Source organism: Anser cygnoides, chromosome 36, assembly GCF_040182565.1.
Source record: "Anser cygnoides isolate HZ-2024a breed goose chromosome 36, Taihu_goose_T2T_genome, whole genome shotgun sequence".
NCBI classification, from domain to species: Eukaryota; Metazoa; Chordata; class Aves; order Anseriformes; family Anatidae; genus Anser; species Anser cygnoides.
This window is the reverse complement of record NC_089908.1, coordinates 2,514,601-2,531,004: the sequence shown is the minus strand read 5'-3', so window position 1 is coordinate 2,531,004 and position 16,404 is coordinate 2,514,601. Positions and strand designations below refer to the sequence as shown.

The 16,404-nt window shown below is 56.1% G+C and overlaps 1 long non-coding RNA gene across 1 annotated transcript in view; it reads right to left on the bottom strand.

Moving 5' to 3' along the window:
- Window positions 1–4,161: 4,161 nt before the first annotated feature.
- LOC125181424 (uncharacterized) overlaps window positions 4,162–16,404 on the bottom strand; it is a 36,808-nt gene continuing 24,565 nt past the window's right edge. The window contains exons 2-4 of the long non-coding RNA XR_010827206.1: window positions 9,565–9,891; window positions 9,281–9,363; window positions 4,162–9,198 (exon numbers count right to left, since the gene is read on the bottom strand). This is a non-coding gene — a long non-coding RNA (uncharacterized lncRNA). The remainder of the gene's footprint in view (window positions 9,199–9,280; window positions 9,364–9,564; window positions 9,892–16,404) is intronic.

Genomic DNA, 16,404 nt, shown 5'->3' with positions numbered 1-16,404 from the left:
CCAAGGCTTTTGCTGTCCTATGGGGAATGTCACCGGAGCTGGAGCTGGCAGCGTGAAGGTCGGGGTGAGGCGAACCTCACCCACTGCGGAGGCTGATGATAATTTATCCTTTGACGCTGATGGATTAGAAGCACTTTATCACTCTGCATCCTGCCTCCAGCATCAGGGGCAGTGGGTGCTGGTCTTGATGCTCTTGGGGGAGCAGAGGAGTACAGGGGAGGTGAGTGTGGTGGTTTTACACGGGTGGGCAACCGAGCTCCACCACAACCGCTCTCTCACTCCCCCTCCTCAAAGAGGAACGGGGAGAAAATACGATGCAAAGGGCTTGAGGGTTGAGATAAGGACAGGGAGATCACTCAACAATTATTCTGATGGGCAAAACAGACTCAGAGTAGGGAGACAGTAAGATTTATTGCCTATTACTAACAAGCTAGAGAAGTGAGAAACAAAGGAGAGAAACCAAAAACACCTTCCCCCCATCCGCCCTCTTCCACCTCTTCCCCCCGAGCAGCGCAGGGGAACGGGGGAATGGGGGTTATGGTCAGTCTATAGCGCTTCTTCTCCGCTGCTCCTTCTCGGTCACTCTCGTCCCCTGCTCCAATGTGGGGTCCCTCCCATGGGATGCAGTCCTTGCCGAACTGATCCGGCGTGGGCTTCCCACAGGCAGCAGCTCTTCAAGAACTGCTCCAGATATGGGTCTGTACCACAGGGTCCATCCCTCAGGAGCACACTGCTGCAACCTGGCTCCCCCACGGGCAGCAGCTCCTGCCAGGTCACCTGCTCCTGCGTGGGCTCCTCTCCACGGGCTACAGGTCTGGCCCAGAATCTGTTCTGGCAGGGGTCTTCCACAGGCCGCAGCCTCCATCGGTGCAGGTCCACCTGCTCCACCGTGGTCTCCTCCACGGGCTGCAGCGTGGAACCCTGCTCCACCGTGGTACTCCATGGGCTGCAGGGGCACAGCCTGCTGTGGGAATAAAAATGTTGTTTTTGCAGAGTTACATTGTTTAGAGGGAAGGAATGTGGTATTGAGATATGCTTGCAGTGATAAGAAAGCTTACCAGGCGACCTTGTAAAATGCAGACAACCAGACTCCTTAGAACAATTAGGTGAAAATCACAGTGTCAAGTCAAGTCAAATCAGATAAGTGAGGAAACATTACCACTTCAAACAGTAAAAAAGTCAAAAGAAATTTGAAATTTAACAGGCCGGCAACTGAAGGCCATGTATTGTCTGTGAAGCATCGGATAGGTTGTGAACCTGGATTACCCACTCAGTGGGGAAACAGGGGAGGGTCCCAGTCGTCGAGAAAGAAAGTATATAAACCGTACTATGTGACTAGTAGGTGTGCTCCTGCTTGTGGGACACCCGCCATTGCAATCGCGAATAAATTACTACTTCACTGAGATCCTTGCCTGAGCCTATGGTATTGGCTACGGAGTGTTTCTCACACTGCTTCACCATGGTCCTCACCACAGGCCGCAGGGGACTTCTGCTCTGGCGCCTGGAGCACCTCTCCCCCTCCTTCTTCACTGACTTTGGCACCTGCAAGGCTGTTTCTCATTCCTCTCACTCTCCCAGCTGCTGTGTAGCAGTGGTTTTTTTTTTTTTTCTTTTTTTTTTTTTTTCCCTGTCTTAAATGTGCTCTCACAGAGGCATAAACAACAAACATTGCTTATTGGCTCGGCTCTGGTCAGCAGCGGGGCCCTTACCTAACATGGGGCAGCTTCTAGATTCTTCTCACAGAAGCCACCCCTACGGCCCCCTGCTACCAAAACCTTGCCACGTAAACCCACTACAGTGAGTGATACTGAAAGCCCAGATCCTAAAGACACTGAAGCCAAATTTTTGGCTGGGCAGCATCCCCTCTGTGTACTGCTTTGAGTTTCTGTTGCCTCCCTTCACCACAATACCCATCCTCCCTGTGTGTAGCTGTCTTTTTGGCTTTTTCCTTACTTGCTGGCTTTCAGCTGGGTTTTGAGGAAGAGTACAGGGGTTATTGCACTGGGGAATCACAGCCGCAGTTGTGGTGGGCTGTGCTGGAGCCTCTGCTGGGAACTTTTGCTTCCCTTCACAGACGTTACCCTGGTGAAGGCAGCAGATCCTTTCAGGCTTTTTTGTTTGTTTGTTTGTTTTGTTTTATTTATTTATTTTCTTCAAATTTCCTGTCTTCAGGAGGAAATGAAAGCACTGCCCTTCTGGCACTGGTAGCTTTTCCTTTGGTCTCCAGACCTCGGTCAGCTCTTAGGTCTCTTATAGGCTTCCAGGCAGCCCCACAGAGGAGGAAGCACTGCAGGGGTGAAGCAGGTCTGGAGGTCACCCATCAAGTCTTTACCACAGCTTAAGAACTTCTGCATTTGTAGGATCATAATGAAAAAGTGCAGACAAAAAGGGTATCTGCTGCAGAGCTTCATCCTGGAGCAGCAGACACAAATCCCACACTCCCCACTTAGCTGAAGTCGTTTGGTGCAGCCCTGCTGGTGTTTCTGAAGCTGCTTCGTGCTGGAGGATGCTGGACCAGATGTCCCGAGAGGTCCCTTCCAACCTAAACCATTCCCTGATTGTACGTTCTTGCCTGGCAGCAGCAGGTGAGGGACGCGGATGGTGTCACTCCTGTTCCTTAGCCCCTGGCCTGCTGGTTGGCTTGGGGCCACTCAGCACCACAGCCAAATCAGGATCCAGCCTCCAGGGACCCAAGATGTGGGGAAGAGCAAGGACAGCGCCTGCTGCCCATGGCAGCCCGTCACCTCTCACAGGTGCCATGCAGAGGCAGGAAGCATTCTCTTGATGAAAACCACCGAGGAAGAAAATCCCAGAACCTTTAGCCTACAGACAGAGCCGCTCCAGGACCTGGGCTGGAAGCTGAGCTCAGGAAAACATCATGGCAATGGGGTGACATTCTGAGGCAAGGGGAATTGCTGGTCTCTCGATGTCCTCAGCTCAGAGGTAGAGTCAATAGCCAGGGGTGATGGGGACGGGTTAGCAGAGCAGGGTAATAGTTAGCCTGGAGATATGGGGGAGGGGGAGTTGTCTCTGATGCTGTGGCTGTGCAGGCACACAGGCTGCACAGCCAAATATTTCCCCCCTGGGTCAAACCCTCCTGGATCTGTAAATCTCACCATCCAGAGCAATGCAGCCACATCTGTGTCAAATTGCTGTTCTGCAGCCTTCGGGGCCAGTGACACACAGGGCAAAGGGATGGGGAAGCCTCTGGCCATGGGGACGCACCAGAGCCCAACGCCATCCATTTTGTCTTCGCCTCTGCCCCGATCCCAAAGCCCCAGGCACGTCCCTGGCTGTCAGCACATGCCAACACAAGCACTGTCCGGGAGCCCAGCCATGCTGCAGCGAGCCAGAAGGGCTTCTCGCCTGCCCTGCTTGTGGTCCAGTGGTCGTGGCAGCAGGTCAGTGGGTTTGGCCGAGGCGTGCCGCCCTGAGCCGCATGCTGCTCACCAGCTCCCGACAGCTCCCTCGGTTTCTGTTCCCCAGCCACCCTTCTTTCATTTTCTATGCGTTCTTTTTTAAAAACTATAAATAGCCCCAAGAGGGATTTTCCATCCTCAAGGAGGAAGAGGCAATTATTCCTTCCCAAAGGAAGTGTCCAGGAAGCCTGAAGGACCCTTCTCACCCAAGAACAAACCATGCCCAACAACAGCCCCGGACAGGAAACATCGGAGGCAGCAAACGGAGCTGATGCTGCCAGGAGCAAGGCTTCCGAGCACTTTGCTTTTAGTTCATTAACATTCCTAGCAGCTCCTTGCACAGCCCCGCTCCTCCACTCTGGCTGTTTGCGGACCCTTGCACACGTGTCCGAGTGTGGCGGGGCTCTGGAGGTCTGGGTTTGCCCCGAGAGCAAAGTGGCAGGCTGCTGACAGGCTGCAGAGGTGCCAGAGCCAGTAGAAAACTCAGAAAACTTCTGCACAAGATTAGTATAGAGACCATGAAGTACTCTAGGGCTGAATTCAAACAAGCACACACAAGCCTGGAAAGACATCTGAGCTGGCAGAAGATCTTAGCCGAGCACACACATCCACCTGCACAGCCTCCATCCCTTCCTCCTTTATTTACACCCAGCACAAGGGCTTGCACATGGAGCTGGGGGCTTGCCCTCCTGCTAGCAGGCACGAGGACACATCTGGCTCACAAACCACAGTGCTGTTATAAATGACTGAGTCCCAAATAGGATTACAATCAAAGTTTACAATTTATTAAACGAATAGAGGCAAGCAAACAGCGCTGGGTGCGCCGGGAGTCTCTGCTCCACCAGGACGCACACCTGTTACGTAAGGCGGCTGGTTTTTATGCTCCTAGGCTAATACATATTCATTACTACTTCTAGAAGAGGCAGGGTTATTATAATTGGTTTCCCGAATCCGAAGTCCTCCCAGGTGCACCTGCTTATCAGTCTCTGTTAGTCTCTCGGGGGCCGCTCGGACAGGGAGGCTCATATTCTTCCTCCTTATCTGGTGGTCTCTTGGCCGGCTGTCAGAAGTTACTGCACGTCTGTGCAGAGTCAGCAGTTTTTCTCTGAAGAAATCCCTCTGTTCTCTTATTACCTAAACCCAGGACTCAATGTTAACCCTTCAAGTCCCTTAGTGGCACGAATTGCTGGACCATTCCTTACAGTGTGGTTAATCCCTAGCAAAGCTTCTGGGTTTAGCTTTGTGGCCGCCCACAGTTCAAGGTGTTATGTGGGGTTATCCAGATGCCTCTCTTGCATTTATGGGGTGAGGGATGGATCTCCTAGGACTGGGGCAAAACCAGACGTGTGGGAAAGAAGGGCAATTCAAAAAATGGCAAAAAATCAAGATGTCCCTGGCATGGAGGACCACCGTAGGTTGCTTGCTGGGCAGGTTTGGCCAAGCTCCCACCCCCCAGCCCCGCAGCAGGCAGCCCCAGGTCCCCAGCCCCCAGGCTTTGCTCTGAGGAAGGATTTTCTTTTCTTAGTCTCCTCTGCCGGAGGAAGGCATGTAACTCCTCGGAAGGCTGTTTTAAAGGCAGTGTTTGCCATCTAGTGGGAAAATAGGGTCTGGGCATCCTTCTTGACTGATCTGAGCCTGGGGAAGGATGGGGCTTGGGGCCTTGGCCCCTGCAGAAGCTCTGGGGAGAAGGAAATGAGGAGAGGTGCTGCTGCCTCAGCTTCCTGCACAGCTTTGCCCAGGCAGCTCACCTGGCCCTTTGCAGCCAGCCATAGATGCACAAGTGCAGACCAACAGCCCAAGCCCTTGGGGTTGCTCCTGGCTGTGCTGGTGCCCTGTATATGTGGGGAGCTAAAGAAAGTGCTCTGGAGTAGGAAGAAAGCACCATGACCTGGTGACTTCCATCCCAGCATCATCCTGGAGCACAAGATGCAGCTGGCAGGAGGTGAGCAGGTTGGGATGCTCCCTGGCCCTCCCCAGAGGATGCTCCCAAAGTGTTTCCTACTCTCCTTCAGTCTCCGTAGCTCTAGAGGCAGCTGGAGGAGAGGTGTGAACTCTTGCTTGGACACTGGGCCTGCTTTCAGTGAAAAAAAAAAAAAAGCTGGCAGGGAAACTCAGTGCTTGGTGAGCTCATCCAAAGTGCTGCTGCTGGGCTGAGGAGGGAACAGCCATTTGCAGAGACCATCACAAGCAGCACTGCTTCGGTACAGCTAAGCTGCTGGTTTAGCCTCCCAGCACCTCTGTGTCCCTGTGTTTGGCGTTTCTAGGCCATGAAAGACAAAAAGTGTCCTGGAGGCAGAGAGGGTGGCAACCACAGCAAACAGGGAAAGAAACAACCCTTTTGTGCAGGGAGAAGCCTATAATAGGGCAGCAAGAAAAGGTGTCTCAGGCCTCTCCTCTCCCCACATTTGGGTGCCAGCACATCTGGCCTGCCAGGTGATGCCCAGCTTTCTCTTTCAGGAAAGAGAGCTGATGCTGGGCACAGAGTTTGCAGCTAGAAAGGGAGGCAGATGAAGAAAAGGTAGCATGGGTGAACTCTGGGGTCTCTAGTGTGCTAGGGGCTTAGACCCTCTAGCAAGACCCCAGGCAGAGATATCCCACTCGCAGATGAGTTGAAATCTAGAGCCAAGGTAAATACCCAGCACTGGGTTTTTAAAGCATTTGTGTCTGGATTCACTGTGCCCCTGGGGCAGGATCCCTGCCCTGCTCCCCCTGCCCCGACAGTGTGAGACCAGGAGGGTGGAGATGCCCCTCTCTGCCCAGTGCAGGGGCTGAGTTTCTATTGACTCAGGCTCTGTCTCCTCATGCCAGCTGTGTTACCACTTCCTTGGGGACTGGGTGTGTGGGTCACACGCAGGACCTGTCCCCAAACACCATCCTCGCTCTGCCAACGGGCCTCCCATTGCCAGCTTTACGCACTTGGCCTCCCAGCCATCCTCACAAATCAGTCCCTGCACAATGAGCATCTTTGACACTCAGGATAGTATTTGGGTGTCCAAACAGTTCATCTGTCTATTCATTCATCTATCCATCTGTCCCTCCCTCCCTCTGCCCAGTCCTTGTATTCCCCTATACATCTGCGTGGTTCCTTCCCCCAAGCCATGCATCCTTCCCTCCCCACTGATTCAGTCTGTGTATGTGTTCCTTCCTTTCTCCCTTGCCCCAGGACATATACATGATTCATTCCCTCGTATTCCCTAGGATCTACCAGGGTTGCTTCTTTCTCTTTCCTGGAGGAAACAAGAAGAGAGCAGCAGGAGAGTGACGTGAGGGCTCTTTTGCAGACAACCTGCCTCCTCCTGTGCAAAGCACAGCCTGCCCTGGAAGTGATGGGGGAGAGGAGTCGGGGCTCGAGGGCCAGCCCAGACATTTGGCAGGACCTGCACCACCCAAGAGACCTGGACACCGCTGCACAGCCCGTGACCCATCACGGTGACTGCAGCAAGGCAGGACTGGCAGCACCACTGCCTGCCCTGGGTGTATCCCAGCAGGGCTCCTGAAGGGATGAAAGACATGGACTCCTGATGGCTCTTGAACAGGAGACCTTTATTGCCCTTTTTCACTACTACATATACTTTCCCTGTAGCCCCATGCACTGTCCACGCGCCTGAACCTGTCATACAATTGGTTAGAGACCCTCAGACATGCGCCTCAAGCCAGACAGCAATTGGCCACTGCCCAAAGCTCATCTTTAACACTGTAGCTAAGTTAATTTATCTCGACCTTGCTCAAGTTTTTGTTTCTACTGCTTATTTCCTCATTATCTCTAAATTCAGGGACGTGAAACAACGCAAAGCCACCTGTGAATTCCTTTCCCATAGGCTCCGGCCTCCTACAAGCTCAGCTGCAAGCCAGAGCCACCAAAGAGCCCGAGCCCTGAAGGAAGTGCCCTGGCCCGGTGGTGGGACAGGGAGGTGCCAGCACTGGGACTGCTCTCATGGTCACTTCCTGTTTTTCTCCTCTGCAGCTTGGAGGCAAAGTTGACTTTGGCATCTGGAGGCCTCTCCTTTATCCCAGATTGCTGTTCACCCCAGCCTCATGTCTCACTGCTCCCGTGTCCGGTGCTAGCTCAAGCTCTCTGGGCACGCAGCCCCCAGCAGTATACCTATGCACTGTACCTTCAGACCCCCAAACATTGCTCTCGCTGCTTCTCTGGGCTTCCAGGCTGCACTTGTGTCACAGTTATGGGCTGCTGGGGGACATGGGCATGGCTCTTGGCACCAGCTCAGATGCACAAGGTTCCTGTGGTCCCTGCCAGCTCCCCTGCTGCCCTGGCCATCAGCAATTCCCTTTTATTTGGAGCAAGACTGGACTCTCTGAGGAGCTTTTAAGCAGGGGAGGATGTGGGGGCCAGAGCTGTTGGCTCCCACTCTCCCATTTTCCGGCCATTGCACTCCTGAGGCACAAGCAGGCATCCATCTTTAAACCAGCACCAGGTGCTGGCCACACGCTCAGCTCACTTTGCAAACGCTGGAGCCACAGCTGTAGGATGGGTGTTGTACATGTTCAACAGCATCCTATGGACAACCGCAGCCCTGATTCCCTTCACAGCACTGTTCAAGTGGGATCTGGTGGTGGCAAGAACTGTTTTCAAGGCAGGAAGGGCTTTCCATGGTGTGCAGGGGACCAAGGGGAGATGAGGGTGGCTGTGGCACATCAGGAAGAGGGGCACAGCTGGGTTGGGTGCTGCAGGCTTGGCTCCCATCCCAGTATGGCACCATCCCAGCAGCATGTCAGAGATGGAGGGCTGGTGGGAGGTGGGCATGTGCCTGGTGGTGCCACCAGCCTTTGCAAAGGGCACAGAGCTGCCCCCCTCCCTGGCAGAGACCAGCTTTCATCCCCATTTCCAAGATGCTGGGGTAGGATCCGACCAGAGCCACCTCCCAGCCCTGCCTCACATGGGGACCACATTGGGATGGATCCTGCCTCAGGCAGCCCTGGGTAACACAGAGCCTCCAGACCCACCTCATGCTGCTGCTGCTTGCATTTCCCCATCTGGATCTGGTTGGGCACAGAGCTGCTGGCACCAAGCACCAGGGCTGGTGCCAACACATTGAAGCGATTACAGGGGCTGGGTCAAGGTGTGAGGAGGGACCTGAGCAGCACACGTCAAGCAGGGAGCTTTGCAGAAGGTTGTGTCCCTACTGCAGGACAGGCGAGATGCCCCAGCCATCAGCCTGCATCCTCTGCTGGCATTCAGCAAGGGCTGAGCAGGGCGAGGGTCTCTGGCAGCCCCCTGGCATCCTGGGGAGAGGCTGCTGGGGACCAGCCCTGCACCTCCTGCAAGGACAGTCCCCATGCTGGCATTGCTCCCCTCCTGCCCGGCACCCGGTGCGACGGGGCCTTGCCTGGGCAGTGCCAATGCTACCCCATTTATTGGGATCACCGGGGGGGGGGGTGTCCCTTCTGCCTTCAGACGGCTAGTGGAGGGGGCTCAGCGATGCCCAGCACCCTTGGGAGCCTGTGCGCATGGTCCCCCTCGAGTTAGCACGACACAGCGGTGTGGGGCTGGCTCGGTGCCCCATCCCCATGTGTTCAGCATGGCTCGTCACCCTGAGTCTGAGGTGTCTCCAGACGGCTCCTGGCAGGCACGGGCAGCCCAAAGCACCTGGAAGCACAGCCTCTGTCCTTAGGGTCCATCCCGCACCTCGAGGGTGCTGGGGGCAATGTCCTAGGCTGTGCAGTGTGGGGCCCTTGGGGCCAACAGTGGTGTCATGGCCCATACGTGGTGAGCGGGTGCACGGAGTGAGGTCGGCTGGGGCTCATGGCAGGATTTGGGTCCCTGCAGAGAAAGAGAGAAGGGGGTCAGTGGCACTGCCCTGCCTGAGCAGGCCCCTTCCCTGTGCCCCCGCCCTGACACTCACTCAGCATAGTCTTCAAGTGGGTGGCAGCAACCAAGAAGTTGTGGGGTTTGGTCTCGTCTTTGCTGTGTTTCCTCACTCGGAGCCTGGGGACAAAGCAATGGCAGCTGAGGACCCCAGGCAGCCCTCCCTGGGCGCAGGGACTGCTCTGCACCCCTATCCAGCTGTGTCCAGCTGTGCTGGGACCCCAGCACAGGGCTGGGGGACACGGGGTGCCCATGCTGGGGGATCGGGGACAGATCAGAGTGGGATGGGGACAGCATTCATGAAGCCAGAACCCCACCTACCAGATGAGGATGGTGATGATGAGAACAGCAGCCAGGACGAAGAAGGCGAAGATCCCAAGGAAGACCAGGATGGCCATCTTCTCCAGGGGATCGCTGCGGTCTGGGACAGGAAACTGTCACGGCCAAGGAATGCCACAGACCGCGTCACTCGTCGAGGACCTTGCGGCCAGGCTTTGGGACCTGCTCCCACCCCAGTCCCCAGCCTCGTGTGCAACCCCCAGCTCTACTCACTGATAGGCTCAGGGTTGGGAGCCTGCGAGGGCTCCTCAGCCAGGCTCTCCAGGCTGGTGTCTGTAGTGGTTCCTTCACTTGCCGTGGTGGCAGGGTCTGGGAGGGCAGCAGGGTTGGGAATCAATCACCCAAAATCATGGGTAGCATTGCAGGGTGGAGTAAAGAAGGGTGCCTTTGGGGTGTTGCTGTGCTGTGGGGGCTTGGGAGCCCAAGGGTGCTCCTGGCAGCTCTGCTATGCCCTGAGGGCCATGGGGGACAATTCCCAAACCACACCCTACCATGGGACAGCAGGAGGTGGGAGCTGCTTTGCCCCCTTGCAGCTCTACCTCCCACTATGGGGCCAGTTTCTGGGTGGTGCATGGTACCAGCTGTCCTGGGGCAACTTGAAGAGACCCCAGGAGCTGGGGCTTGCCCTGGTGACACCCGAGGGAGGGGGATGACATGGGGAAAGGGCTGCAGAGGGGCAGCCCGGGGTGCTGGAGGGGCTGTGGGAAGGATGGTGCAAGCTGGGAGGACCTCTGCCCTACACCTCACAGTATCACACACAGTATCACAGATTTCTAGGTTGGAAGAGACCTCAAGATCATCGAGTCCAACCTCCGACCTAACACTAAGTGCTCCACTAAACCATATCGCTAAGCTCTACATCTAAACGTCTTTTAAAGACCTCCAGGGATGGTGACTCCACCACCTCCCTGGGCAGCCCATTCCAATGCTTAATAACCCTTTCGGTAAAGAAGTACTTCCTAACATCCGACCTAAAACTCCCCTGTCGCAACTTTCGCCCATTCCCCCTCGTCCTGTCACCAGGCACGTAGGAGAACAGACCAACCCCCACCTCTTTACAGCCTCCTTTAAGGTAACTGTAGAGAGCGATAAGGTCGCCCCTGAGCCTCCTCTTCTCCAGGCTGAACAAGCCCAGCTCCCTCAGCCGCTCCTCGTAAGCCTTGTTCTCCAGACCCCTCACCAGCTTCGTTGCCCTTCTCTGGACTCTCTCGAGCATGTCCATGTCCTTCCTGTAGCGAGGGGCCCAAAACTGAACACAGTACTCGAGGTGCGGCCTCACCAGAGCCGAGTACAGGGGCACAATCACTTCCCTAGACCTGCTGGCCACGCTGCTTCTTATACAGGCCAGGATGCTGTTGGCCTTCTTGGCCACCTGGGCACACTGCTGGCTCATATTCAGCCGACTATCAACCAATACTCCCAGGTCCCTCTCTGCCAGGCAGCTTTCCAGCCACTCATCTCCCAGCCTGTAGCTCTGCTTGGGGTTGTTGCGCCCCAGGTGCAGGACCCGGCACTTGGCCTTGTTGAACTTCATACAGTTGACCTCAGCCCATCGGTCCAGCCTATCCAGATCCTCCTGCAGAGCCTTCCTGCCCTCGAGCAGATCGACACACGCACTTAGCTTGGTGTCATCTGCAAACTTACTGAGGGTGCACTGGACGCCCTCATCCAGATCATCGATAAAGATATTAAAGAGGACCGGCCCCAGTACCGAGCCCTGGGGGACACCACTAGTGACCGGCCTCCAACCAGATTTGACTCCATTCACCACAACTCTCTGGGCCCGGCTATCCAGCCAGTTTCTAACCCAGCGAAGCGTACGCCAGTCCAAGCCCCGAGCAGCCAGTTTCTTGAGGAGAATGTTGTGGGGAACTGTGTCAAAAGCCTTACTGAGGTCAAGGTAAACCACATCCACAGCCTTTCCCTCATCCACCAAGCGCGTCACTTGGTCATAGAAGGAGATCAGGTTCGTCAAGCAGGACCTGCCTTTCATAAACCCATGCTGACTGGGCCTGATCGCCTGCTTGCCCTGCAAGTGCCGCGTGATGACATTCAAGACAATCTGCTCCATGAGCTTTCCTGGCACTGAGGTCAAACTGACAGGCCTATAGTTCCCCGGGTCTGCCCTGCGGCCCTTCTTATAGATGGGCGTCACATTGGCTAGCCGCCAGTCAACTGGGACCTCCCCCGATAGCCAGGACTGCCGATAAATGATGGAAAGCGGCTCGGCCAGCTCCTCCGCCAGTTCTTTCAGTACCCTCGGGTGCATCCCATCCGGCCCCATCGACTTGCGCACATCCAAGCTCCGTAGCAGGTCGCCAACCATTTCCTCATGGATAGCGAAGGCCACGTCCTGTTCCCCATCCCCTTCCACCAGCTCAAGGCACTGGGTATCCAGAGAACAACCGGTGTTGCCGCTAAAGACTGAGGCAAAGGCGGCATTAAGCACCTCAGCCTTTTCCTCATCCTTAGTAACTAGGTTTCCTCTCGCATCCAGTAAAGGATGGAGATTCTCCTTAGTCCTCCGTTTCGCGTTGATATATTTGTAAAAGGATTTTTTGTTGTCTTTAACGGCAGTAGCCAGGTTGAGCTCCAGATGAGCTTTGGCCTTTCTAATTTTCTCCCTGCACAGCTTCGCTACATCCTTGTAGTCCTCCTCAGTGGCCCGCCCTTTTTTCCAAAGATTATAAACCCTCTTTTTTCTGCTAAGCACAAGCCGCAACTCTCTGTTGAGCCAGGCCGGTCTTCTTCCACGCCGGCTCGTCTTTGGACACGTGGGGACGGACCGCTCCTGTGCCATCACGATTTCCTTCTTGAGGAGCGCCCAGCCTTCCTGGACTCCTCTGCCCTTCAGAACCGCCTCCCAAGGGACTCGGCCAACCAGCGTCCTGAGCAGCTCAAAGTCAGCCCTCCGGAAGTCCAATACAGCAGTTTTACTGGTCCCCTTCCTGGCCTCGCCAAGAATAGAGAACTCTACCATTTCGTGGTCACTCTGCCCAAGACAGTTTCCGACCACCTCTGACCAGTGTGGCCTGTGCCTCCGTGCTCCACTCGCTCCAGTTCTCCACGTCCAGGAAATCCTTTGCGCTCACTTGCACCACGTGCTCCAGCCCCGTGAAGGCATCCGTGATCACCTCAGACGGGTTCACCGTCTCCACCTGCTCAGTGGGAGACGTCGGGCACGTGGGCACCCCAACCCAGGGCCACCATCCCACCTTAGTACCACTCACTGTGCCCACGCGGCTGACCGCTTACCACAGACCAGGAGCAGTGGATGACGGGGCGGTACTGGAGCCGAAACCAGAGCTGGAAGTGGGGCTCCTTGGGCCAGGACGCTGGGTACTTCCAGCTTACCTAGAGCCGCCGCAGGGCTAGGGGGACAGGCTCCACCACCAAGCCCTCTGGAGGATCTGGCTTAACTGGGTGGTAGGGGACAGGGACACCATGTCAGGCCATGTCCCCACACCCTGTGCTGCACCATGGATGGACGAACAGACGGACAGAGGGATGGGCACTCACTGATGGCCCGCATGGTGATGTCCAGGAGGCGGAAGCTGGAGCCCAGCGGGTTCACCTCAGTGATGTTCAGCCGGTAGGAGCTCCAGAACTCCGACCAGTGAACAGTGCAGGTACCAGCGCGGGCCGGATCCTGCAGGCACGGCCCCACATGCCCACTCTTGTTCCTGCCGGATGGGGAGGTGGGGTGGTGACATGTCCCCCCCGCCCTGGTTGTACACAGTTTCCTGGTGCTGCTAAGGGGGTGACACATGGGGAGAACACTGCACCAGGAGCCCGATGGAGGAGGCAACCCCTGTTACAGCTCTGGCAGGGTCCGGGCATCTCCTGTCACCCCCAGATCCCCAACATGGCCGAAGGGACCCCCCCATCCCAGCTCCATGGCTTGAAGAGCCTATTCCTCCATGTGGTCCCCAGCTCTCGCCTCAGGGACCCCAGTGAGGACAGGGGCAGAGCCTTTTGGATGGGGACTGGTTCCCAGGGCACGGGACCGGGGTAGGAGTGAACCCTACCTCCGCTTCTCTTCTCCTGTCAGTGATTTCTTCCTGCCAAGGAAAGACAGAAAAGCTGAGGACTGGGGGACAGGGGGCAGCATGAAGCCAACCCCACCATGACCCAGAACTGGGACATGGGTCTCTGCACAGGCCCTGGGGGGCTGCTCTGCCGCACTCCACTCCCACCTTGCAGCCCATGGGCACCACAGCACAGGGGCTGGAGCTAACGCTGTGAGAAACAAAGCTGTGTTTTTGCAATAGAACTTGTTTTTGCAGTGGAAAATTCCACTAACCTTGCATATTCAAAAGTGATTGTGCAGCATAGCAGTGGGGAGTATGTTAAGCAGATAAGGGGAAGGTCCCACTGTCCCAAAATAAGGAGGATAGCTAAGAAAAACAGGATGAACAGTATAAAATCAGTAAAAACAAAAATCACGGGCCCTCTAGTCACGAGAGAAGAAGGAAAAAAAATGGAAAAGGAGAAATTAATGGTTGGTCAAATCAAACTGTACATATATGGTATAGAAGTGCATTGAGTAGCTTGTGAACCTGTAGTACTCAGCCAATGAGGAAACAGGGGAGAAATCAGGTGTCGGGTAATAGGGAATATAAGGTTATGATAAACTTTTACTGTGTGTTCCTGCTTGCAGGATGCCTGCCATTGCAATCACGAATAAAATAGCTTCACAGAAGGTCCTGTCTGAAGAAACTTATTGAGATTTTTCTCACAACACTGTGCCCAGCCTTGCCAGCGAGGAGTAGGGGGCTGGGGGTCCCAGGCTAACCGGGATGCGCAGGAGGGTCCCCAGAGCTGGAGGATACCTCCTGCCCGCTGCTCTTCAGTGCGCAGTGGCAGCGAGCATGCAGGCATGCTAATAAAAGTGGCCCTGGAGGGACGTGGTGTTATTTTCCACTCCCCAGCAGCTGGCTTGCTCTTGCCCTGCGCTCAAGCTCCAAGACCTGCTGCTTTCTGCTGCCAGCTCCGCATGGCTCTAGTTCTGACCACCCTCTCCCCACCGTGCATATGCACTCAGGGGTGCCTGGGGGGGGGAATCAAGGAGAGCCCTGCTCCCCTCCTGCGCCTGAATGGCTGGCAGCAGGGACCTGCTGCAGGTTTTATAGGATATGGCTGACTTCAAAGCAGCCCCGCAATTTGGCCTGCCGTGATAATTAGAAGCAACGGCAGCGCTGTTTCACCAACTCCTTTCATCCTGAAGCAAGCTGAAGCGCTTGGCAGCTTGCAGATGACCCACTTCTCTTGTCCACCCCCTCCGGCACCGGCAGGGCGGGAGGGAGCCTGTGCCGGACCCTAACACTGCTCGGGAACCCCTCTTTGAACAACCGAGTGCTCAGTACCATGCGCACCCTGAAGCACGTCCTGCTCCAGGAAACAGCCTGGCCCTTGGCCACAATGCTCTGGGGCAGGCAGCAAACCCAGGGTGCAGGTTAGGAGGTTGGGGTGCAGGCAGGATTTGGGGGTTATGCTTGGGAGGGATCCCAGGGCTCACCCTCAAAGCCCATGCCCTGCTCTCACCTATAGGTGGTGATCTATCTGGTGGGGAGGAAGGTCTCCAGGCTGGAGGTCCAGGAGCAGAAGTTCTCATAGTCGGACGCTCTGCAGGACACAAAAGGGACCCCCGGAAGGTCTGGAGCCTGCGGGGAGGCAATGAGCAGCGAGGGGTCCCCTGTCCTGCAGCACAGCCAGCACGCGGGGACCTGCATGCATCCCCTCTTGGCACCCCCTTGCCACTGCTGACCACCCAGCCCACGGAGACACTACTCATGCCCCAGCCGCAGGGACACGGCGTGCAGGAGGCTGCCGTCCTTGCTGTGGCAGCTGTAGGTCCCCGTGGTGGCCAGGCTGGCATGTGGCAGCACCAGGGCTCCCTGACGGATGGCCAAGCCCTCCGGCAGTGCCATGGCCCCCTCTTGTCTCCATTGCACCAGCGAGCTGGGGAGGAGAGAGATGGGGTGTTAGGGGATGGGAACAGCGGGGACACCCCACAAAATTTGGGGGAGAGCTGATGGGGAGACAGGCACAGCTGGGGATGGAGACATTGACTCTGCTCCCAAACTGTTTTTTTGGAGCCCACCCATTAAACCATCCCATGGTCTGAACACAAAACACATACCCGGCATGGGCACCGGTGCACAACAGGGTCACATTCGTCCCCACCTGGCTGTACTGCACACCTGGAGGGACACACAGAGGGGTGTCAGCCCCACATGCCACCCTTGGGGTCCTGCTGCACGTGGGGAACTGGGAAGGACTGGTTCCAACTGGGGCTGGGGAATGGGCAGCTGCAGGGGAGCTGATGCCACTCTCCCTGTGCTCAGCAAAGCTGCAGGTGTCCATGGTCCACACACCAAACCATGAGGAATCGGGGTTGCAAGAAATGAGAGAAATGGGGTGATGTCACCACCCTCTTGAGCTCAGAGGGTGGTGATCGGCGGCGCAGAGTCTGGCTGGAGACCCGTGACACGGGGCCTGGAGCATCTTCCCTATGAAGAAAGGCTGCGAGACCTGGGTCTGTTCAGCCTGGAGAAGAGAAGACTGAGAGGGGATCTCATCAATGTGTATAAATACCTGAGGTGTGGGAGACAGAGGGATTTGGCCAACCTCTTCTCAGTGGTTTGTGGGGACAGGACAAGGGGCAATGGCCATAAGACGGAGCACAGGAAGTTCCATACCAACATGTGAAAGAACTTCTTCACGGTGAGGGTGACGGAGCACTGGAACAGGCTGCCCAGGGAGGTTGTGGAGTCTCCTTCTCTGGAGATATTCAAGGCCCATCTGGATGCCTACCTGGGC